Source organism: Nyctereutes procyonoides, unplaced genomic scaffold, assembly GCF_905146905.1.
Source record: "Nyctereutes procyonoides isolate TBG_1078 unplaced genomic scaffold, NYPRO_anot_genome, whole genome shotgun sequence".
NCBI lineage: Eukaryota > Metazoa > Chordata > Mammalia > Carnivora > Canidae > Nyctereutes > Nyctereutes procyonoides.
Genome location: NW_026575048.1, coordinates 13948058 through 13972272, shown reverse-complemented (window position 1 = coordinate 13972272; position 24215 = coordinate 13948058). Strand labels below are relative to the sequence as shown.

The window sequence follows — 24215 nt, the reverse complement described above, 5'->3', positions numbered from 1 at the left end:
CTAATTTATGCCAGGCACTGTGCTAGGTGCCAGAGATTCAAAAATAAGTACAATATAGTCTCTGGTTTCAAGATATATGAAATCCAGAAGAAGAAAGAGACACAGAAATGGATTATTGTGATACTGTGTGGAAAGTGAGATATATATGTGCACCCTGCATTATGGGTATAATGGTATACAAAGGAGGTCAAATTAATATGCGTTGGCTAAGGAGTTGTCTTAGTGCAAGATCTGTCAAAAACAGAGACTGAGGGAAAAGCTTACTTGCTAATACTTGGGAGTGCAACCCAGAGACCCAGGACAGAAGTAAGGGCGGTGGGGGGGTGGCGGGGGAGCTGCGGGAGGAACAAAAGAAAAGATGAGGCAGTGCACTGCCCATTGGGTACAGCTTCATGAAAAAAAAAATATAGACCGTTGTTTTTTTTCTCATATCATCTTGTGAAAGAGACACATACAATTTCAACTACCTATTCTCAGAATACTACGTAGAGTTGAGGAAGGGAGAATGTTCTGTTTTGTTTTTTCCAATAGCTTTCTCCTGTCCCTGTCTCCCATTGGTAAAAATCTATTAACTTCTGGATTATGTCATCAGGCTTCCCTGGGCCAGAGTTCCCAGGGGTCTAGTCAAACTCCCTTTGTCAGTAGGCATAATATACAAGACTCCTCAAGCTCTCCTGGAGACCAGCAGCTGCAGCAACATGGCACCATAACTATGAAACTAGCTCAAGTTCTTGTTCATACCTTTTAGTCTAGAAGATACTAATAGCCAAAACCCCAAGACCCAGAGAGAGGGTTAGCTAGCATAGCTGCATGGATCTAGATAAGAGTAAGAACTGTATTTTTTACAGAGAGAAAAGAAATGGTTTATCAGAAATTTCCAGAAGAAGCTGGACATTATGAGTTGGGAGGGAACAGAGTATTTTCTAGTAAGAAACTTCATGCTTTAACAAAGGTTAAGGCCAACACTGCTTGAACCACAAACACTGAATGGAGACTATATGAATCTGAGAGGGAGGGAAGCTAATGACTTGAGAGAGCAGATTTCCCCCCTCTTCTCCCCCAGCAACTGTAGACATGATGGAAAAATGGGAGCAACCAGATCAGGAAACATTTCCTCCTGCAGAAACATGTCTGCATCCAAAGGAAATGCTTTCCCTCCAAGGATACAGAGAACACTTCATCTCTTTCATCTGCCTGTTCTCTTATGCATGCATCCATTCATCTAACATCTATTCAACTCTGCCTGCCAGGTGCCGTAATAGGCATCTGGAGAACAGAGTGAATATGTCACCCTTGAGAGGCACTCACATCTTACAGTGACAGACACATAAACAATGCCTGGTAGTAAACACTCCAGCAGATATGTGCAACAATGGGAGCCCAGAGGAAGGGACAGATTACTCTTAAGGGAGTAAAAAAATGCTCACCAATCCCAAAGGAGGCACATTAGATTGAACCTTGGGAAGAAACACTCTGTTTGTCCTGCAAGGAACGTAAAGCAAAATATCCCATTAGTGCATCATGTGAAGAACAGAATTGGGTGGGGTCGTGCTCTGTGTAGGGACTGGTTGAGAGGTCAATGTGACTGGAGCTTGGGTCTCATCTCAAGTCAGAAAGCAAACCAGTGACAGATCTACAATGATAATCCAAAGTACTTCACTTCTACCAGGTTAATTTTCCTACACAGTGACATGTTTCCCCCCCACCCCATGTGAATCAAACACCAGTTCCAACATAGGCCATGCTGTTGCAGTGAGGCACAGTGGGGCTACCCAAAAGAAAAGGACAGAGAATTCGCTCTTAGAACCCTATCCTACATGAGCCCACACCCAGTCATCCGTTGGAGACTGTTTCCCACCACAACTCACCTTAGGGTCAGTTCACCAGAAATGTTCTCAGAGTCACAGCACAGCTGGCAGCAGATAGCACCTCCCCTTGCCTTTGATCTGTGGGCATGGTGATTGTCAGACTGTACATTTCAGCTAGTGATGAAAACACTAATGATACCCCAACCCCAACCCTTAACCTTGAGCCATAGGTTGATAATGTTTCCTGGAGCAAGCAAGGGGATGGTCTGGAGCTCGAGTCACAGTGTTTGAAGAAAACCCCATTAGAGCCTCTCTGGATTTTGGCTTGACAAGATGCACTGGTGGTGCTGGGGATTTGCTCCTTTGCAGGCAGATGTCACATTCAAACAAAAGTTGTTTTATACACGGATCTGAAAAAAAAAAAAAAAAACCTGAGAATGTTTGCTATTAAACTCAGGCTGGCTGGCCCACCCCAAGCACGGAGACAATCTGCCTCTCAGATGCGAGGAAACTTGGAAGGATGTCTCCAGGCCTTGGCACAACATCGGCTTTCTGGGCCTTGGTGACATATAGGTGCTTTATAATGTAGCCCATTTGCTATGCTGTTTAAATATGTATATGCTGGGTACAGAAAGCTAATATCTGGAACAATAGGGTAATCCTATATGCTTTCCAATGAAAACCACGAGCACAGGGCTACTTACTGCCAGACTTCTGCCATTCTCATTTAATTCTGTCTTTCAGTTACGTGATATCTCTGAAAGCATACTTTGTTAAACTGCCTGGAGAAAATGAGCTACAAACAATATCCACTCCGCCTTTGAGAACCAAGAGGTCAATGAGACAGAATTTTATTTGGGACTCAAAGAAACAACTAGAGAGAGATTGTAGCACTCCTGTGGAAGGCTGCTTCTGGGCTGCCTGGTCCCCACTCCCACTGGCTGCTGCAATGTGCCTACGAGGTAGGAAATGTGGGGATGGCTGGGCATAGAGGTGAGAGAGGAGGACAACTATGCTTCCCCACATATTTTGAAAAGAACTTCATAGCAGAAAAAGATTAAGGCCTTTTTGGCATGTCAGCAGCCAAAGCCTCCTCCTGGCCTCGGATATGTGTTACGGTCGGGGTAGAACAAAGAAAATAAAAAATGAAATCGGTGGCAGGAGGGCTGCAGGGAGAGGAGCTAGTGAACCTGCAGATAAGCAGGTGCCCATTTGAGCTCCGCAGATGAGAGGCTCGCTTGCCATCAGCTGCCTGGACATGAGAGCGAGAGGAATCCAAGCTCAGCTCTGCTCCAGCAGGCAGCACTTGTTTGCTTGCAAGTTCTCCACTCCTGAATGCTTTTTGGGCCCTGGAAAGGAAATATGTCCTGTGTATCCATTGGGGTGAAGTATTTATTCATCCTGACCCTCAGTTCCTTTTTGCAAATTGAATAATGGTCTTAAGTTCACATGGTTGCTGTAAGAAATAAAAATAACCTATATAAAATTGCCAAGTACAGTGTTTGATATAGAGTGGGATGTCAACAAAGAGGCAACTATCTCAAGATACATAATGGCCCCTAAAGAAATAATCCTACAAAAACATGCAAGATGAAGTCCTACCAGATACCTAGAAAAACAGGACTCTGTTGACTTTTCTTCCTACCTTAACATCCCCAGTGGCCAAGAAAGATCTCATTAGCTCAGCCTTACCTCACATAGCAATTCCTCTGAAAGCCTTCAACCATTCTCTAGGAGAGAAAGCTTTGTGATCCAGTTCTGTGCTCTTAACATCAGAGGACACGTTGTACTTCATTGTGATTTCCTGTATCCTTCCTGTTTCTTCCACCAGCCTGTGAGCTCACTGTGACTTACGTCTTATTTACCCCTCCCTGTATTCCACCCCCATCCCCCCCATTGCTAATATAAAGTGATACAGAACAAGCATTTCAAACATATCTTATAAATAAATAAATGTATGAATAGATGAATACATGAGTAAGATTAAAAAATACCATGTCTTCCACGTCCCAGCTAAAAGTTCAAACAGATTACTCTGTCATGAATAGGCTTCCCCAATCTTGTAGCTATCCATGAAAACACAGGCAGGGAAGTCCTCAGCAAACCACATCTTACAAGAGATGAGTTTGTGAGCTCCGTTCCTCTGGGTATATTTCTACTTTGTGGAATCATGCAGTTGTGTAAACCACTGTCAGACTCAGAGGAGCCCATTGCTTTAAGAGTGGGTGAGTTGAAATTGTTTAGCAGCCAGAGCTAACTCACTGGAGCAAGTATCTTCTTCCTTTCTCTAAATGTTTACACCATCATTTAATTGGGACTTTCATGGTCCATTTCTATCTCAGAACAAAGCATGGTTCAGAGCTACTCCTGCACTTGTTGGCCCAGTTACATTCCCAAAAAGATAATTTTTCAGAAGAAACATCAAAGCTCATCTATACTCGGAGGCAGCAAAAAGCACACACCCAAATGACAAGTGTGGCTGATATCTCCACAGGGGCATCCGTATCCCCTTCTTTCTGGTCTCAGGAAAGCTCAAGAACAGATTATCTGTCTTGTAATCCTGTTCACATTCTATTAAACATTCACCCCACCTCTTGAGAGCAACCCTGATCTAAAGGACACAGAAGTCTGGGAAGGCATATATCTACAATGGAGGTATTGATGGAAATGGAGGATGGGTAAGAATACAGGATACGTAATACCAGAGTCATTTCAATCACAGAATCTATTTTTGCCCTGTTGGACAAAGACTAGGAAATGGAGAATCACAAAAAGTCTTCAGACCTGTGTGCTATCTTTCATTTATCAACCTTTACTGAGTCATGACATAGTTTAAGTGCCCATACATGAGTCTGGGGCTCCTTGCATCAGACCCTAGAGAGTCAGGATTCCCATATGCTCTGCTGGGGGTTGACAGAGGGCTCAATAAGTAAGTAAATGCCCCTTTTGTCCTGAGTTAATTCACAAGATACTTAGAGAGGGTAACTTTAGATTTTCAACTAAGTGGGTTTGCAAATATTTTACCCTATTTTTAGACAAGCCTATCGTTGGTAATTTTTAGTGGTTAATAATTCTTTGAGTCCCTGAAGGGATAGAACCTTCTGCTCCAAGACTGTTCTCCGAATAATTGAGAGTGAACCAGATGGCACTTTGTCTTTAGATAGGCTGGATTCTAAAGAGGCACATGATGCTTAGTTCAATTTCTTTTTCCCAACTCATAAGCTGGGTAACTACCTCCTCTTCCAAAGGTGTGAAGGGTAGACAGGGCTGGAGTGTTCCACTGGCTAAAAGTCCCTCCATAGGGAAATAGACAGACTCCCTCTATCATGTCACTAATGTTCACACACACCACCCTGGGCTAAGAATGGCCTGCTGCTCCCCAAACAAGAGAACGGCTAGTCCTAGTCTATTAGCTAGACTTAAGCAAAATCATGATGAAAGGGCAGTCAATGGAGATTACACCTGCTGTTGGAATACAGCCATAAAAAAACACAAATAAACCAACATTTAGGCGAGTGTTTTTCTCTCTTAATGAGATCTCATCCCCCTAATTCCACCATAGGAGAAAAAGGTAATCCCAACAAAGTTGATTAATACCTGTAATTTATTCAGAATCTTAACAGCTAGTTCTGTTCTGGGCCAACAAACATTTGTCCCATTTCTCAAAACTTCTGCAGCTAAAATTACATGCCATGAAATTTGATGGTCAAAATAATTATACTCAAGGAATGAGCCTAGCATGGATTAAAGGTATTTCTCAGAGACCACTTACTAAGACTGGGTAATTAACAAACATCTCAGATATATGTTGAATGCTTCAGATGGAATTTATTATTTCTCACAAAGATTAATTAAAAAATATTACTCAAAAATTTCCATTTTCCAAGCATTATTGCTAGTCTGGCTTTACTGCATTGGCATTTAAAACAAATAAAATTGAGTCATGATTTCTGTCAGTTAAATAAATATATTCTGCTGAAGCTTAAATTATCATCCATCTTAGCAAAGTGTTATATATTATATTAGCAGCCAGTGACTGATTAGTTATTTATTCTCTTAAAGAGTAACTGAAGGAGATTAATATTCTGATAAGCTTGTCACTGATTTCTGGGGAGTGCCTGGCTTTCTTTCATCACATGAACCATAACGTGTCAGACATAAATTCCATTATAATTACAATTAGTACTAATGCCTCCCAAATTATATTTAATGGAAAGGTCATTATTTTAACTGCAAATAATTTCTTTCTTAAGAGTTTTAGATGGATTTCCACAAGCAAAAAAAAAAAATCACAGTTAAATTAATGTTGAAGAAAGAACAGTAAGTAAATCAGGAGATAGGATAAAAACAAAAGATATTTTGCTTATTTTTCCAGCTGGGTTAACATTTTTCACCCATGTTCTCCCATGTCGTTTTTTTGATGATAGTGAGAGACAGTGGGGAGGAGGTAAAGAAAGGTAGGAAGAGAAGAGAGGAGGAGAAGGCCCTCACGCTGGCCAAGTACTTGGTATGTTCCCAATACAGTGCATGATGCTTACAAATTCCTTCTTTTAATTCTTACAATAACCCTGTGAAGTAGATCTGTTTCCTAGTTTATGTAGTAACAAAATGAGTCTCCTAGTTAAATCCCTGAAGCAATTTTACTCTGCCAGGGATATGAGGAAGTGAAAATTAAACCTAGGCCTATCCAGCTCCAGACCTCCCACTCCCATAGCCAACGGTTGTTGCTTCTCATTCTGATAATGACCGCTGCTGGCAGGAGCTCCACATTCCCATCTGAGTGGATGGGTAAAGACCTGACCTAGGTTATGCTGGGCTACGTGATGAAGACACCAAGTCCGCCACATGGTACTAAGAGTCCCTCTCTGATTCTTCTGTGAGCTGTGTTCCCTTGGGCATTTCTTCCCAGCTATTTCTAAAAGCATCAATGAAGATGAATACAAGAGACAAATAAAGATAATAGCTCAGCCGGCATTTTGGCAGCAGGACTCTAGTTGCTTCTTAACACGAAAACAGCAAGTTATGAAATGACTATGTTGTGAAATGACCATGAGATTTAGAATTAAAAGACCCAAGTTTGAAGCCTGAAGGAGGTCAACATAAATTAAAAACAAACAGCAAGATGTATTCAGTATATGTTTCAAAATACACACACGTGACAGAGTTGACTTTGATAAACTAGAAATAAGAACACACTGAGGCCTCTAATTATCTGGCCTTGCACAAGTCCCTTCTCCACTCTGAGCCTCAGTATCTTCATCTACAGGGCAGCCTGGGTGGCTCAGTGGTTTAGTGTCACCTTTGGCCCAGGGCCTGGTCCTGGAGACCCGGGATCGAGTCCCACGTCGGGCTCCCTGCATGGAGCTTGCTTCTCCCTCTGCCTGTGTCTCTGGCTCTCTCTCTCTCTCTCTCTGTGTGTGTGTGTGTCTCATGAATAAATTTAAAAAAATCTTTAAAAAAATATCTTCATCTACAAATAGAAAGATCAGGTTACATCAGTGGTTCTTAAAGTGGGAACTTATTGGAACTGTAAAATCTTTGGGCACCTGGGTGGCTCAGTTGGTTAAGCATATACCTTCTGGTCAGGTCATGATTCTGATGTCTTGGGATAGAGCCCTGAATCGGGCCTCTTGCTCATTGGGGAGTCTGCTTGCTCCTCTGCCCTTCTCTGCCTTTTGTGTTCTCTCTTTCTCTCTCTCAAATAAATAACTAAAACCTTAAAAAAAAAAACTGTAAATTCTTTGGCCCCACCCCAGAACCACTAAAATAGGTCATTGACATGAGACCCTAATGAATCTCCAAAAGCATCTACATCCACTAAGTGCAAATCCTTCCCACTCTGTTTTGCAAATCATGTTAATAAAGAGTACTTCATTCAGTGAGAACAACAAGCATTCCTTTAGCGTCAACTGTGTCAAGTGAAGGCATTCTTTGATATATAGAGCCTCAATCACCTATGCCTTGAATGTTTCACTGTCTGTTGGGGAGGAAAAAGCAAGGGGACAGAAAACCAGGCATGCCAAGTGCAGTGTTAGTAGTGCCCTAGAAGACAGAAGAGGGAGCAATGACAGTAGGGAGGTGCTGTAACTCTTCTAGGTGAAGGAGGGAGGAGAAGAATGGAACTCAGGTTATAATAGAAGTCTTCTGGGAGAGAGAGATTTGAGATCTTCACATTAAGGCCAATTAGAAAAGTATACATTTACATATTTTACAGGAGAAACTGAAGATCACAGCAAAATGCTCAAGTTCATGCACTACTGTATGAAAGATGAAATTTAAAGGCAGATCTCTGGATCTAGAAACTCCTATTTTCTTTTATTCTGTTCTCATAGTAAAGCAACTCTTAGGAGACAATGGATCCTGCCCCCTACCGCCATCTCACACCCCCAGGAATAAAGAATAATCCCTATAGGTCGGGGGCGGAGAGGGAAGTCCGTCAGTAGTCAGTGAGGCAGCAGTGGCAGAGAGCTGGGGCCAGGCAGTCACCAGTGAGCCTATTAAATGTATCAGATGTCATCGGTACCTCCTTTATCCTTCTCACTTTGGACCTCACAGGCTGATAAGAAGGGGAAAGCGTTATAACCCAGAAGTAAAACTGTTGCATGATTATAACCCTGACAGCCTCCCTCTAATGAGCTTCCCTGCAGATAGGGAGAGGGGAGAGTGCTTTGATCTCCATGAGCAGAAGGCTGAAAGGACCACTGTTTGGAGCAAAGCCGTCTGATGGGGACCAGTCTTCCAGTAATCAAAGTCACAAGCTACCATCTGAGCCATTTGTGAACCGCAGATAAGATTAGCTGCTCATTTGATAGATCAACCACCGCCATCAATGGAGGCTAATTGTATCTGAAATATGACCAGGAAAGTGTCAGCTCCTGGAGACAAGCACTTCCTTTATCCCGGGTTTGAAGCAGGAACAACATTTTTTTGTTTGAAAACTTGAGCAAAATGTTAATGTGTGCAGCGTTTTCTCCCCCTTTCCCTCCCCTCACCCCCAGCCATAAGAGAGAGGAAATGTGAGGTTCTTGGAATGAGATATCAATCTGCACATATATTTTTACAAAGATTCTCCATTATGGTGTCAGAGAATATGTAATTTTGAGATGCAAGTCTGCAGGTCCCGGATGAGCTTCAGAATAAAAAAACAAAAAAAAACAAAACAAAAACACAGAAAGTGTTCAGGCTTTGGAAAGTCATGTCTAGGAAGAGTAGCTTTGTAATTCTAGAGTGTTCATGCCATAGGAGAAGAAAGGATGATTGGTCACTCAGAATTTGAAGGTATTTATATGGGTAGCATCTTGCCTTGGAGGCTGATTGACTGACAGCTTCACTTTCTTCGAATTTATTCCCATGTCAGTAGAACTGCAGCTCAAAATGAATCATGATCAGGTGGCTTGCACAGCTCTTACGCTCTAGCAAATGAAGAAAGCCCATTTTCTATGCTAGCTCCACTCAGGTTGGTTCTTTGCTGCTTTAAGAGATCACCTATTCTTTTCTAGCCTTAGGCATCTTGTAGTCTGAGCACGAGGAAATTTGATTTCTCATCCTTGGGATTTTTCTCTGTGTGACTGTAAGCCATTTTAGCTTTCCTTTTTTATGAAGAGGAGGACACAATTCCCCACTCCCATCTCTTGCTGCTACAGCGCAGGCCTCTCTATTTCCAGCCTAGTCCACTATAGCTCTTAAATTGCTATGTTGTCCCCGTGTCCAGGCGGCTGGTAAAAGCTGCCTGAAAATGGCAAGGTATGATGAGAAGCACCTCATTATGGCTCCCAAAATACATAGACCCAGAATATCCCTGCACAGTTGGGGTAAGAAAAGAAGAAGGACACCAAGAACAGAATGTCTCCCACCCTATGTAAGAGCTAGAGGAATGTTCCGTCACCTTCTAACAAATTCGCAAGCTATGATGGCCCTGCAGGGATCCTTTCATGGACCTTTTCCTGCTTGGGCTGACACCCTGTCCTTTGAGCATCTGACAGCTCAGGTTTAAAAATTGCCTTAATCTTGCAGAAGATGGTGACTGCAGTGGTGTCATTCCAGTAGAGCCACCAGGTTGAGCCCTCAGGATCTCCGAACACTACAGGAGGAAGAGCCTTTATAATTCATAGCACCCCCATAACGTGCCAGGTGCTGCACAAAGCACATTTCACTCCATAACTCTAATCCGCACCAACTTCGGGGCGGGGGTGTTACAGTTATTTTTTCTTTATTAAAGATGAAGAAACTATGACTCAGGAAAGTCAACCCTATTGCTTCAGGAAAGCAGCTAGTAAGTGGCCAGTATGTGAAAGATTTGACTGATGACAAAACCCTTTCTTTTTAATACCATGCAATAGATCACTTGGATCATTGTTCCAGACTTCAAAAACAAATAAACATCAAAAAAAATTTGATGTTTTGGGATGCCTGCATGGCTCAGCGGTTGAGCATCTGCCTTCAGCCCAGGGCGTGATCCCGGGGTCCCAGGATTGAGTCCCACATCAGGTTCCCTGCATGGAGCCTGCTTCTCCCTCTGCCTGTGTCTCTGCCTCTCTCTCTGTGTCTCTCATGAATAAATAAATAAAATCTTAAAAAAAATTAATGTTTTGCAACAAAAGATTTGATTGACTCTCCTAAGTCCCCACCCCACCAGAGCCACCTCTAAATGCCTTTCTTACTATCTAGTTCAAAAAATACCAATCAAGTTGAATTCCCTAAGAGCACAGCTAGGAGCAACTCTGCAACACAGATGCACAGCTACTTTTACCAAGTTGCAAAATCACTTATGAGACAGCTGGAACTAGTACCAGTACTCTTCATTCCCAGGCCATTTCCTGGCTTGCTTTGTCTTTGCTCCAAAACATGAGGCAAATCCACTCACCTAGCACGCACTGGGATGCTGCCAACAGAGGATGCCAGGAGAAAGCTCTCCTATCCCCAAGAGGGCTACACAAAATATTGAGAACCAAGTATTAATTTCTGACCACTAATAATGAAGCATAAGCTTGCTTTCTAGAATACTCTATGATGATTCAGAATTGCACATTCCCGAAGGATCTAGATGACTAATGATTGCACTATTTGATCCAATTATTATTATTATTCTTTTTGACAGTCATACATCTGCCTTTATTATGAGCAGCAGGTGGGACACTTACAGCAATATTAAAAAAAAATTACAAAAGTAGGAATTCAGTGAGGCTGCCTGTTTGGAACCCTTGGGAGCTTATACGTAGATGCCAAGTCAGAGGAGTGAGAAGAAGACTCCAAAGCCAATGAGGAGTGAGGTCTCCAAGGAGATGAAGAGCTCTTCATAGATATCATGAGTGTACTTGATGGATGCAATCTCATAAGTGAAGAATCAAGGAGTAAAGAACATACCAATGGCCAATAGAACCATGGTCAGATGGGGGATGACAGTATGGTTCACTGGGCTGGTGTATCTGCTCATGGCCTCAAGCTCCATTTTGTTAGGCATAGGGTAATGCACTGCTCTGCCACTGGCATATTTGACCCAATTATTAACTTCACGTATTCAAACTCTGAGATATGAGGATCTTACCATTTTGCTAGGTCTTATCTGAACCTTAACAAATGGTGTGTGAAGTCAAGAGACTGAATTGAGATGCCATATGAGGTAATCCATGGCTGCCATATTCTGCGCCCTCAGATCTCAGGAATTAAGATGGACAGAAAGTTCTTTGAGATCAAGGGCAGATAGGTCCTCTCTTTTGGCCTTGTGGGCAAAGAAAAGTATTTGCAGGAGAGGGGAGTATTACCTGCTCTTTGGGGGCTCCTTTAGGCAACAACTATGGCTCTGCGGTAAGTATCTCAGATTGCTACCAGGAATCTGGAATCTGGCCTTTTTTTTTTTTTTTTTTTTCTTGAGCTTGCTCCACTATATCAGTTCTTAACCCTCCATGCAGTTTTAGCTCATATCTGGCAAATGCTTTTTAGCCATTCTCAGCATTTGGATTCTCTGGAGCAAAACTGAATTCAAATTAACAGTGCTTGTTGAGCAGGGTCTATCCTGGGGCTCAGGGAAACACGTAGAGCACAGTTCTTTAGGCATTATAGGACCACATCTCGAGGTCAGACTTCCTCAGGAATTAAGTTTCCCTGGAATTCCAAAGTAGACAGGAAGATAATTCTAACACTGTCTCAAAAGTCAGGAGGCCTGGGTCTCTACATTTCTACATTTTAGAAATGAGAGACCCCTTTGGCTGTTACACTATATCCATAGAATTCTAAATCCACATAATCTCCAGGGCACATTCTGAAGGAGACTGATTCTCAACAGGCACCAAAAGGATGAGTAGAGAGGGATATTTTACAAAACACCTGACCACTATCCTTCAGATGCATCAAGGCCACAAAAGACAAAAAGGGACCAAGAAACTGTCTTAGATTGAAGAAGACAAAGGGGACATGACATCTAAATACAAGCTGTAGATCCTGACTGGATCCTGAAACAGAAAAGGGATACTGGTAGAAAAATTGGATGAAGTCTATAAGTCTACAGTTTAGTTAATACTATGATGTCAATGCCAACATATTTGTTTTGATATCATTGTTACTATGTAAGATGTTGGCATTAGAGGAAGTTGGGTGAGGATTTTATGGGGACAGTCTACAAAATCCTTGCAAATCCTCTTTAAATCAAAGATCATCTCTAAATAAAAATTTTAAAAGTAATAAAAATACAAGTATGTCTTTTCCCAGAAAGTGAGACTATAAATTTCTCAAGGAGTCTTGTCTTCTTTTCTCTTTCAGTATGGTTCTTAGGGCCTAGCACAGAGGTGTCTGTCTTACAGTAAGCTCTCAAACTATTAGAAATTAGCCAAAAATTATTTACGACCACAATTTAACCTGAGACAGAGCAACATGTAACTTTGTCACTGTTGTAAGAAATTAATATTGCAAGCGTGGTATTTCTACAACTAAAACACACAAAAAGAAGTCTGGGAAAATACCATTGTTTCCTGGTACCAAGGAAAAGAAATCTCTCCATGTTCAAAGCAGATAGCCAGTCTGATTTCGGAAAATGGAAAAGGAAAGAAAAAGTAACAACACAAAAGATCAAGTGGCTCCTTTTAAAAAACCATCATCGTTGCTATTTGGACGAAGCCAGAAGCTCCAGATAACAGTAACCACTAAAGAAGAAAAGGAACAAAAAACCCTCGGACCTTTCAATTTGTTTTTCATAATAAATGAATTGCCCCCACCAAAATGCAGCCTTGAGGAGTTAATTAAACAGCTGCCCCCACGGCTGATTCTGAGATGTTAGGAGGCCCTTGACAGGCCCCTAAACAAATGGGGCAATAAAGGTGTGGGCTGTTTGGCTTGATTGAAGAGCTTGAGTTTTTCACCCCTAGTCTCTAAGCCATCTGGAAGTAAGTTTGTGGAATGTGGGATGGCAGCCTCTCTGCCCTTATCTACTGATAAGATTCTCAGCCTCAAACACGTGTACTAGAAAGGCAGGGAGCAAATATTTCAGACCTTAAACAACTTGCAATCCTCCCTCTAAAGTTCATGCTGTGCTATAGCACAGAAGGAAGGACACTCATCTCACATTCTTCCCCTCCAAATCTAGGGCTTTTGACGTCAACATGAGCCAAGAGTGAGAAGTCGACTTAAAGGAAAACTGTGCTTTGGTTCTGATTCATGAGTTCCATCCACCTTCTCTGAGCCCCACACACTTCAGGCTACAAAAGTCAGGCTTCTGAGAGCTGCCTGAGGATGAGGCTGCCACACAAAGTAGGCTTAACTGAGCAAAGAATTTGGGGATGCAGGCCAGTATCTGTTTACAACTGTTGGTCTAGCTGAATCCTAAAATACAAAATACCTGAGGATGGCCCACAGGCTACAACTTCACCCACAGAGGGCTCAGCGTCTGACATCAGAAAACCTTGGCTGTTGGGAATGAAAGAAATCCAGAAATTATTCTTTTAGCTTTTAAAACCTAAAACTGAGAAACCGTATGGAGTGTGTAGAGCTGTTGTGATGAGTGTGTCTGCTGGGTATGAGGTATGAGGCTGAATGTGGGAGTTAGTATGAAATTAAATTAGTCTAATCATAGAAAAAAATCAGAATTAGATGAGGCTAGTAACATCTTGGATGAGACAGATGCACACACACACAAGAAGTGAAGGGATGCTGTAGCTTCAAAAAGGCTTTCAGAATTCAATCATGAAATCATTCACTTTGTCCTCTATTTTCAAGTTCCTAGTATGTTCCAGGGACTAAGTGCACCCCAGGAATATAAAATCAGGTGATATACATTTAAACCTTGCTCTCAAGAGGTGTGCAATCTACTGGAATAGGCAGAGTAATCCAACAATTACAGGACAGATTGGCAGGGGCCACCATAAAAGCAAGTTCAGATTGCCCTGGGAGGCCAGATGTGGGGTGACAGTGAACAGAGAGTATCTACTGTGTCATCTGTTTTCAAAACAGATGATTCTCCCATTCTTGGTTCATCCAACCTCAGACTTATCTTGAAACTCAGAGAAATAGCAAGGCTTTCACAGTTGTTTGTGGGGTTAGAAAAATGGGATGGCAAGCTTGGTTAAAATGTTCTTCCTCTCTGGTATCAAAAATTTCATGTGTAGGGGATCCTTGGGTGGCTCAGCAGTTTAGGGCCTGCCTTCAGCCCATGGTGTGATCCTGGAGTTCCAGGATCGAGTCCTGCGTCAGGGTCCCTGCATGGAGCCTGCTTCTCCCTCTGCCTGTGTCTCTGTCTCTCTCTCTCTGTGTCTGTCATAAATAAATAAATAAACAAACAAACAAATAAATAAGATCTTCAAAGAATCTCATGTGTAAACTATTTGAATTGCTCTTAAAACAACAGAAAATCACCATTTAATTTATCACTCAAATGTTTTCTTGAAGTACCTACTTTGTGCCAGGTGCTGATGCCCATACTAGAGAGTATGGCTCCTTCAACCTTAACTCTTTCAAAAGGGGCCTCTCTGCTCTTTAACGTCTTATGAAACTTGATGGGTCTCCTCTGGCACAATAATGTGAGAGCAGTAATAAAGAAGGATGACTTTAGAAAAAGACTTAATTGGTTTCATAGTGGAAAAGTGATCCGATTTCCCTTTCTTGACAAAAAGCAAAGTGATCATTTTATCTACAGGATCTTGCTAGAGTCATTGGGATTGTCTAATGACATTATAACTAATTGCAGAGTAAAAGAAAGATAAGGATAGTTTATTGGACAAAATAATTTCAAACAATCTTAACTCTGGTGAAACCAAACCAATGGAGTCTCTTTACCCATTGCTGTAATATTAAGCATATATATAATGTTCTTGCAAAATGAATGCCAGGCAAATAAACAGGCAAGCAGAACAGACATGAAAGATTATCTGCGATAAGCTTATGTTGAAACCAACGGTTCTCTTGAACATATTACAGCTCTTTAAGGGCCCCACGTCTGTATTCATACACAAAACCCAACTCTGTCCACTGAGTTTATAATTTTTTATATTATATTTTTACAATACCCTTGAAATGCCTAAAGTAGGTATTCTAAGTTCCTTCTACAGCTCTTCAAATATGAACTCTGTTGATTTTACTGATTGTGCTCCTGGGTTTAGTTTCTCTAGCTAAGTGAGGAAAAGGCTTCTGCTTCCAGAGGTCAAGCATTATCTTGATTTAGCAGGTTGGGCCCCTGAATCACCGCTATGCTCAGTAGCAAAGAATGCAGGCTGGGAAGGATTAATTACCAAAGCCAGTAATCCTGACTCCAACCTCCAAAAATATGGGGAAGTCCAAAAAAAATCTTGAAAGTGATTTGCAACATTCTGTTCAAATCAGCCTCATGAGTAATGTCACTTTGACACCTCTTACCCATGTAAACATAATTATCACGGACACATCAGCTATTCCTCTGAACCTTCTCCCTTTCACCCTAAGGCTCTATTTCTCCTCCTCTGAAAGAAGATCAACATAGTTTTACTAATAGCTTCTTCCTCAGTCTTTCTAGTGAAACAAATATACTCAAAGTGTAAGAATGCCAGTAGCCTGCTTTATGACAAATCGTGTGTACTCCCACAGGCCTGGGCAAAAAAATTAATTATGTACTTTGGTCTCAAGCCCAAGGGACACAGATTCTCTTGGCAAATTCTGGCAAGCCAATCCAAACCCTGCAATTCCTGTCATTTCATATCAGTAAAATCTCATTTTATTAGGAGGTAACTAGAGAAGAAATTCCCAGCTGACCATTAAAACTCCCAAACAGGTACCACTTTCTTTCATTTACTTTGATCTGGCCTCAGTCAGCTCAAGTGTTGCCACAAGACCACATGTCTGCTGTATCACAGGAGTAATTCTATGAATGAAAATATTTACAGCTGAGGTTATTCATCCATTAAGTTCAATAAAAGGCATCACTGATTTATATATACATATAAAACATGTATTACATATATATACAAAGCCCTGCTACCTGCTACAGTGTGATACTGCCTAAGAAGGATCCTAGGTTAAGAATGTTGAAAGTATCTTAATACATCCCTTCCATCAATAACAGTTAAATAAAATTTTTGGAAAAATTAATATGAAATGTGGAAAAACAGCATCTCACAATAAATGGTACAAACACGTTTTATTTAACATTTGGAACCTAATACCATATGCTAGTGTCTGAGCATAAATATAATTAAAACCTAAGTAACGAAGAAGAAAATGTGTTAAAACAGCTGATATAGCAAGAAATGTAATTGTCAAGGGATGCTAAAATCTCAGTTTATTCTGCACATGTACCCAATATGTGTCACATAGGGGAATTCTTTTCCTTCACAACAAACCATCAGGGATTTTTAAAAATAATATTGTACCAAAGGAGGGGCCTAATGAACTGCAGATTTGGAAACTTACACCCACATCCACTGTGTCTAGCTCACGGTTTGGAAGGAGGCACATCTTCAGACCTGATGGAAGAAACAAAAGGCAATTCTGATGGCTGCATGTTCCCTCTGCTGGTACCTTAAACGTATCTGGAAATTAACACCGAATAATTATTATTGCAAGTACATGATGTTTCTCCTTTGAGCCAGCATCATACATATAATATGGTATTTTCATCCATCATTCCTTTGGACAAGGTATAGTGGGAAGGCAGATTTGTTCTATAGTTCCAAGGGAACCTGGGCATCAGAGTGGAGGGGATGGTGGCAGGTGCAGGTTACCTCACTCCTACGTGTTATGCTCAATGCTCAATGTTCCCTAAGCACAGGTGGGGGCCTATGTTATAGGATCGCCTGGAGCTGGAACTCTCTTATATTCTCCATCCTTGTTTTCTCTCCAAGAGAGTCCCATTGCTGTTAGGATTGTGTTCAAATTCTTAACCACTCAAGGCCTTTAGCTGTAGCTAAACACTGCATCCTCCTCCCTCACAACTCAGTCCTAGTACCCTCTATTCTCCAACTTTCCACAAAACATGCATCCATGTGTGTGCTTAGTCGGTACTCATAGCAGGCTTATTACATGCCAGCATTCATCCAGGCTTTGGGGCGGCAACAATGAACAAGACAAGTCCTTGTACTCAAGGAGTTTACATGGGGGGAGGGGCACAGCAAAAGACCATAAACACAAAAACCAGTAAATAAGTGAATAGTATTTAGGTGGCTCTAAGTGTGAGGGTGATAAAGAGAATCTCTATGAGGATGCAGAGAGGACCACTCTAACTAGAATGATTAGAATGATCATTGTGGGTGTGACTTCTAAGCAAAATCTCTCTGCATACCTAAGGAATAGTAAATGCAAAGGCCCTGAAGTAGGAGCAAAGTCAGCTTGTTTAGGAAACAGAAAGAAGCTCAGTTTGCCTGAAGTAGAGTACTTGAAGAGATAACAAAGATGTTTGAAACCCGATGGTGGTCGGTCATCCTAAGATGGCCCCCAAGAATTCTCACAGAAAATGACCCTTTCACTGTATTCCATCATATTCCCCTCTTATCCATGATGTATGAGTGCCAGGAGAAAGGTTATCTGGAATTTTTCTGCACATCCAAATATATTTAGTTTCTTTTCAATTGTTTTATTTGTAGTTGTTTTTTTTTCTTTTTTTATTTGCTTATTTAAAAAATTTATACAGGTTTATGTTTCTCTTAATGAGATTTAGTTCTTACCTCCCTTTGTGTACTTGCTAAGTGGGCCATAATTCATTGGCTGAGTCTGAGAATGGGTTAATCCCTTTGCAGTCTGGGTATAGCTGAGTTTCCGCCCCTGGTTCAAATGCTAAGTGAACCTGCATAACCAGCTTCAGGTGCAGCTTAATCTCTGGGCCACTGTTTATTTGTCAAAGGCCTTGCTGTGCACTCCTGTAGGTCAAAAGGCACAGAAATGAGAGGTGGCAGAGAGGTCAGACCCTGGGGAACTGTGGAAACAGCCAGGACTCCACTAGGCTTGGCCATTAGCTCCCTGTGTGGCCTGGGCCAGGCCCCACAGTTCCCTGTGCTTCAGCTTCTACTTTTGTACATGAGAGCAAAGAATCCCAGAGAATCCCTAAAGGTCTGCACCTCTCCCACCACCCCAATGCCTTACCTAAATGACAGTGAGCTCTGGCAGACAGGAAGAGGCCAATCTAATTTGTAGAAACAATTACTCCTGGCTTGATCACTCTCTGTTTTCTGAAGAATAGTCCCTAATATTTGTTGAATATCTATCAGCTGTGGCTCTTTGTTGATTACCTTGATTCATTACCACATTTAAGCTTCATACAACTCTCTGGAATATTTACTGTGATTTTGCTAAATTTTAGATAATAAAATTTAGACTGAGAAACTTTAAGGAATTTCCTTAAATCGCACAACTAGAAAGCAGCAAAGCTAGATTACCTCAATTTTCATACATACCATGTTTTAGTGTTTCAGCTCTATTCTAGCTGCTATGTGGTAAAATATGAATAAAAATAATGTCCAACTACATAAGGATCTTAAAATAATATAATGGCATGTGTAAAATGCCAATCATGTACCAAACATTACCCTAGGTGCTCTACATAATTTACACTGTGAAGAATATATTTCTATTCCTCATTTTTTTAAAGAAACTAAGATTCAGAGAGTTTAAATAATTTTCCCAAAGTCCCATATCCAAACTGTGATGAAGCAGACTGATGGTCTGACTACAAGTCTCATTCTTTTCTATGCCATCTTGTTTTTCCTATGTGACAGAGATCATTGGGGAATGGGACTATATGGTGAGACAAAGGCACATGGTGGGCAGGGCATGAAAGACACAGAGCCTAAGACACAGCAAACTGAGGACTTCTCGTGAAGAATAAACCAAAGGCACTAGAGAAGAATTATCTCATCAAGAATAAACCAAAGGCACTAGAGAAGAATTATCCATTGATGAGAGGCATCAGCAGGAGAAGGTGGAAGTCCACAGGGTGTAGGTAAGCAGAGTGGGCTGTCCAGACACAGAAGATTCAGTCTGTACCAAAGTCAGGCTCAGGGTATGATTGCCCTTCCACTGCCATACCCAAAGCAATGCACTCCTCCCCTCTTTCCATACATCCATTGCCACAGATCAGGTTCTGAAAAAGGAAAACAAAGGTGAACTCTTTTGTTGCATTTTCTGATAACTAATCTTTTATGCACTTGACCCAGCACAGTCAGAAACACACATCCTGCCAGGAAACCAAAGATGGTCCAGAACCACTCCCAGAAAAGCCTTGGTCTTTGTCCAGTGAAAACTTGGCAATTCCACATAGAATAAAAGACACACATTCACAAGTTTTCTGTCCTTGGGACCCCTAGGTCTCTGCTACATAACGACTATGCTGGCTGGAAGAATTTGCCAGAATTCTATACAAAAAGGAGTTATTATCCTATGACTTAGAATTCAGTTCTTTTTTGGAGGGAGAGTGGGGAAGGGAATACATTGAAACTACTGAAATCAAGCCAAATTATTTAAATAGGTAGACAGACATATTAGCAAGATTTATGCCAAACTGTTTTTACAACTGATATAATCAGTAATATGTGTTTTATTATTTAATTAGGATGCTATCACATATTCTGTTCAATCACTCTTCTCAGTGGGGGAAATATGTATATTTATTTAGAAGAATTATTAGTAAATAATTTGATGTGTAAAAACAGCAAGTATGACAACTTTCCCCCATCTTGAAGCATTTTGCTTAAATTTGGTCTTAATGGTGAAATTCTTGATATTTAATTACAAGAAAAGTTACATAGACAGTTAGTTTTGACCATTAGTGTCCACTCAATTTTTACTAATTCATTATGTCTTGTTGAATACCCAAGGATAAAAGGAACAGTATACCAACCCCCATATTGTCTCCAAAGCTCTCATTCATCATATATGTTGCCTGGCATTTGGCACCATGAAGGCTGGGAACATAAATAGTAATTCCTAAAGGATTTACAGTAGCCCTCCGGTTTCTGTCTTTCTGCAGAAGGCTGTCGGTTCAGGGATGCTGATGTTAAATTGTGTTCTTTCTTTCTATCTATTTAGAAAGCAGGGTCCTGAAATCCCCTAAAATTATTGTATTGTTGTCTTTTTCTTCCTCTGTTTGTATTTGCTTAATGTATTTAATTCTCCAATGTTGGATGCATGTATATTTACAATTGTTGCAAACTTCTTTGTCTCTTGTTACAATTTTTGACTTAAAATCTATTTTGCCTGATGTAAATGTTGCTGTCCTTGCTCTCTTTTGGTTTCTGATTGCGTGAAATATTTTTTTCCATCACTCCATTTTAAGCCTATATGTATCCTTGAAGCAAAGTGAATCTCTTTTAGGCAACTACTTAGTTGGTTTTTGTTTGCTTGTTTTGCTTTGTTTTTAATCCATTCAGTCTTCCTATGCCTTTTGTTTGGATAATTTAGTTCATTTACTTTTAAAGTAATTATCAGGAAGCCTGGGTGGCTCAGCAGTTTAGTGCCTGCCTTCAGCCCAGGGCATGATCCTGGAGTCGTGGGATCGAGTCCCACGTTAGGCTCCCTGCATGGAGCCTGCTTCTCCCTCTGCCTGTGTCTCTGCCTCTCCCTGTTTCTCTCATGAATAAATAAAGAATATATTTTTAAAAAAAGAAAAATTGGAGTTTGAAATTAAGAAAACGCTTAGACAGTGAGATGCTTGAATGGCTCAGTGGTTGAGTGTCTGCCTTCGGCTCAGGGTGTAATCCTGGGGTCCTGGGATCAAGTCCTACATCGGGCTCCCCACAGGGAGTCTGCATCTCCCTCTGCCTGTGTCTCTGCCTCTCTCTCTGCATGTGTGTCTCTCATGAAAAAATAAAAAAGTGTAATTATCGATAGGTAAGGACTTATTAATGTCATCTTATTGATTTCTGACTGATTTGTAGTTCCTTTGTTCCTTTAGTCTTCTCTTGCTATTTTCCTTTGTGACATTGGTCTTGGCAACCGTTATTTGGATATTATACCAAAAACCCAAGCAACAAGAGCAAAAATAAACAAGTGGTACTTCGGGATCCCTGGATGGCGCAGCGGTTTGGTGCCTGCCTTTGGCCCAGGGCGCGATCCTGGAGACCCGGGATCGAATCCCACATCGGGCTCCCGGTGCATGGAGCCTGCTTCTCCCTCTGCCTGTGTCTCTGCCTCTCTCTCTCTCTCTCTGTGACTATCATAAATAAATAAAAATTTAAAAAAATTAAAAAAAAGCAAGTGGTACTTCATCAAACTGAAAAGCTTCTGCTTAGCAAAAAGCAAGCAATAAAATGAAAAGGCAACCTATAGATTGAGAAAAACATTTGTAAACCATATATCTAACAAGGGGTTAATAACCAAAATATATAAGGAACTAACATAACATTCTCTCTTCATACACACACACTCTCTCTCTCTCTCTCTCACACACACACACACTCTCCAATTAAAAATGTACAAAAGGCCTGAGTAGAAGACATACAAATTTCTTTCCAAAGAAGACACAGATGGTCAACAGGTACTTGAAAAGATGCTCAACAGCACCAGTAATCAAGAGAATCAAAATCAAAATCATAATGAGATATCACCTCACACATGTTAGAATGCCTATTTTAAAGGAATAAGAAGTGTTGGTAAGGGTATGGAGAAAAGGGAACTCTTCTGCACTGTCAATGGGAAAGTACATTAGTATAGCCACTATCAAAAACAGTACAGAGTCTTCTCAGAAGAATTTAAAATAGAACTGTCATATGATCTAGCTATTCCACTTCTGGATACTTAGCCAAAGAAAACAAAATCACTATCTCAAAAAGATATCTGCAGCTCCACTGCAGCATTATTCACAATTTTCAAGACATGGACACATGTTAAGTGTCCATGAATGGATGAATAAAGTAAATTATATACATATAGATAGATATAGATATTAGAATATTGTCCAGCCATAGTACGGAAGGAAATCCTGCCATTTGTGACAACATGGTTGGACCTTGAAGGTATTATGTGAAGTGAAAAAAGTCAAGACAGAATAATGCAAATACTGTATGATCTCACTTATATGTGGAATCTAAAACAGTCAAACTTATAGAAACAAAAAGTAGAATGGTGGTTTTCAGGGTTGGAGGTGGGTGGTGGTGTCTCCAGAGGAAGTGAGGTGCAGAGAATGTGGAGATGTTAGTCAAAGGGTACAAACTTCCAGTTATAAGATGAATAAGTTATGGATATATAATGTACAGCATGGTGATTATAATAAATATGCATTATATACTTGACAAGAAAGTATATCTTAAGTGTTCTCATCACATACACAAGCAATATATACATTATCAAATCATCATATTGCATACATTTTTAATATATATTTTTTATTGAAGTTCGATTTGCCAACACACTGTATAATTTAAACTTACACAGTGTTATACATAAATTATGTCTCAGAAAAGATAGCGGAAAAGTTAATGGAAGATGGACATATTACCATGTTTGAAGTAAGTATACCCTCAAGTTATTTCACCAAAAATGAGATTGACAGATGTACCTTTGGTATGTTGTAACAGACTCCATCATTTCTATAAAGAATTTATGGATTTTTTGAAAGAAGTTGATCCAAAAGTGTTTTGGTTATTACATAATCTGGAGGTGATTAAAGAAAAACAAAAGATAAAGGATTTTTAAAAATAATTTGCATTACCTCTGGGAAAGTTTAAATATTGGCAAATGCTTGTTCTTTCAAGGTTAATCCTCCCTGCTCATTGTGGTCTTCAGAACAGCAGCAGCATTGCCCTTGCCTGGAAGCTTGTTAGAACTGGAAACTCTCTTCCCAGCCCCAGAATACTAAATAGAAAGGGTGTTGCTTTTTTTTTTTTTAAGATTTTATTTATTTATTCATGAGAGACACACAGAGAGAGGCAGAGATATAGGCAGAGGGAGAAACAGGCTCCCTATAGGGAGGCTGATGTGGGACTTGATCCCAGGACTCCGGGATCATGACCTGAGCTAAAGGCAGACACTCAACCACTGAGCCACCCAGGTGTCCCTAAATAAAGATATTTAAGTTCATGAGAAGCCCAGGTGGTAACTCTGCACATTAAAGTCTCAGAAGCACTGCTCTTTTCTAAACCTTTGTTTTTCCAGCTCTTAAATGCATGAATGCTCTATGCCAGTAGTAGACCTAATTGAGCAGCATTATTTCCACAGTGCTCAAACTTAGAACTCATTTTATTTTTACACTGGAATGAGAGGAAAAGAAAATTGAAACAAAAAAACTCAATATATACAGAAATCTCAGCTTCATGTTATAATCTGCCAATTTTTTCAAGATTGCAAGAAATTAGCTATGTTATTACAATAGTCTCATGGAAAGAAAGCAGCATTGTATACACCTCTGTGTCCACCCATGAAGTTAACCCACTTCAGCAAATCCACTTTCTGGTTGCTGCAGTCCCATGAGGTTATTTGGAGCTCTCCCAGGCCGGGTCAATTTTGGCAATATGTTACAAAGCTAAAGATGGACATGCTCTATGGTCCCAGCCAGCCAGCAATTGTGTTTCTAGATAACAACTTTTATATTAGTACATAAAAGCCTGCTCACTGAAGCATTAGTTCTAATAATAATACTATTAGATACAAAATATGAATGGATATTATATATTGACAGGCATAATTTTCAATAGCATAAACATTTTGAAGCAAAACATAAAATGTGAAATTATTCACATCAATTTTCAAAACCTGCAAAACAATATAAGGTGCACGAATATTTACAGACATAAATATAAAATCACTCATGGGAATGATGAATATAAAAACATATATGTTATATATATGTTTATATTATTCCTTATTTTTACCATTATGTTTAAAATCCTTTATGATTAAATAAAGGACAAATGGGAGAGGAAATAGATGATTTCTAACTGGAAAAAGAAAACACATAGCAACAATAAGAAAAACACCATAAAATCAAAATAACTATCCATAGAATTACTTTATTTAAGAAGTTATGGT

At 40.3% G+C, this 24215-nt stretch overlaps 1 pseudogene; it reads right to left on the bottom strand.

Moving 5' to 3' along the window:
- Positions 1-11016: 11016 nt before the first annotated feature.
- Positions 11017-11256, bottom strand: LOC129510791 (transmembrane protein 258-like; annotated as a pseudogene).
- Positions 11257-24215: the final 12959 nt, after the last annotated feature.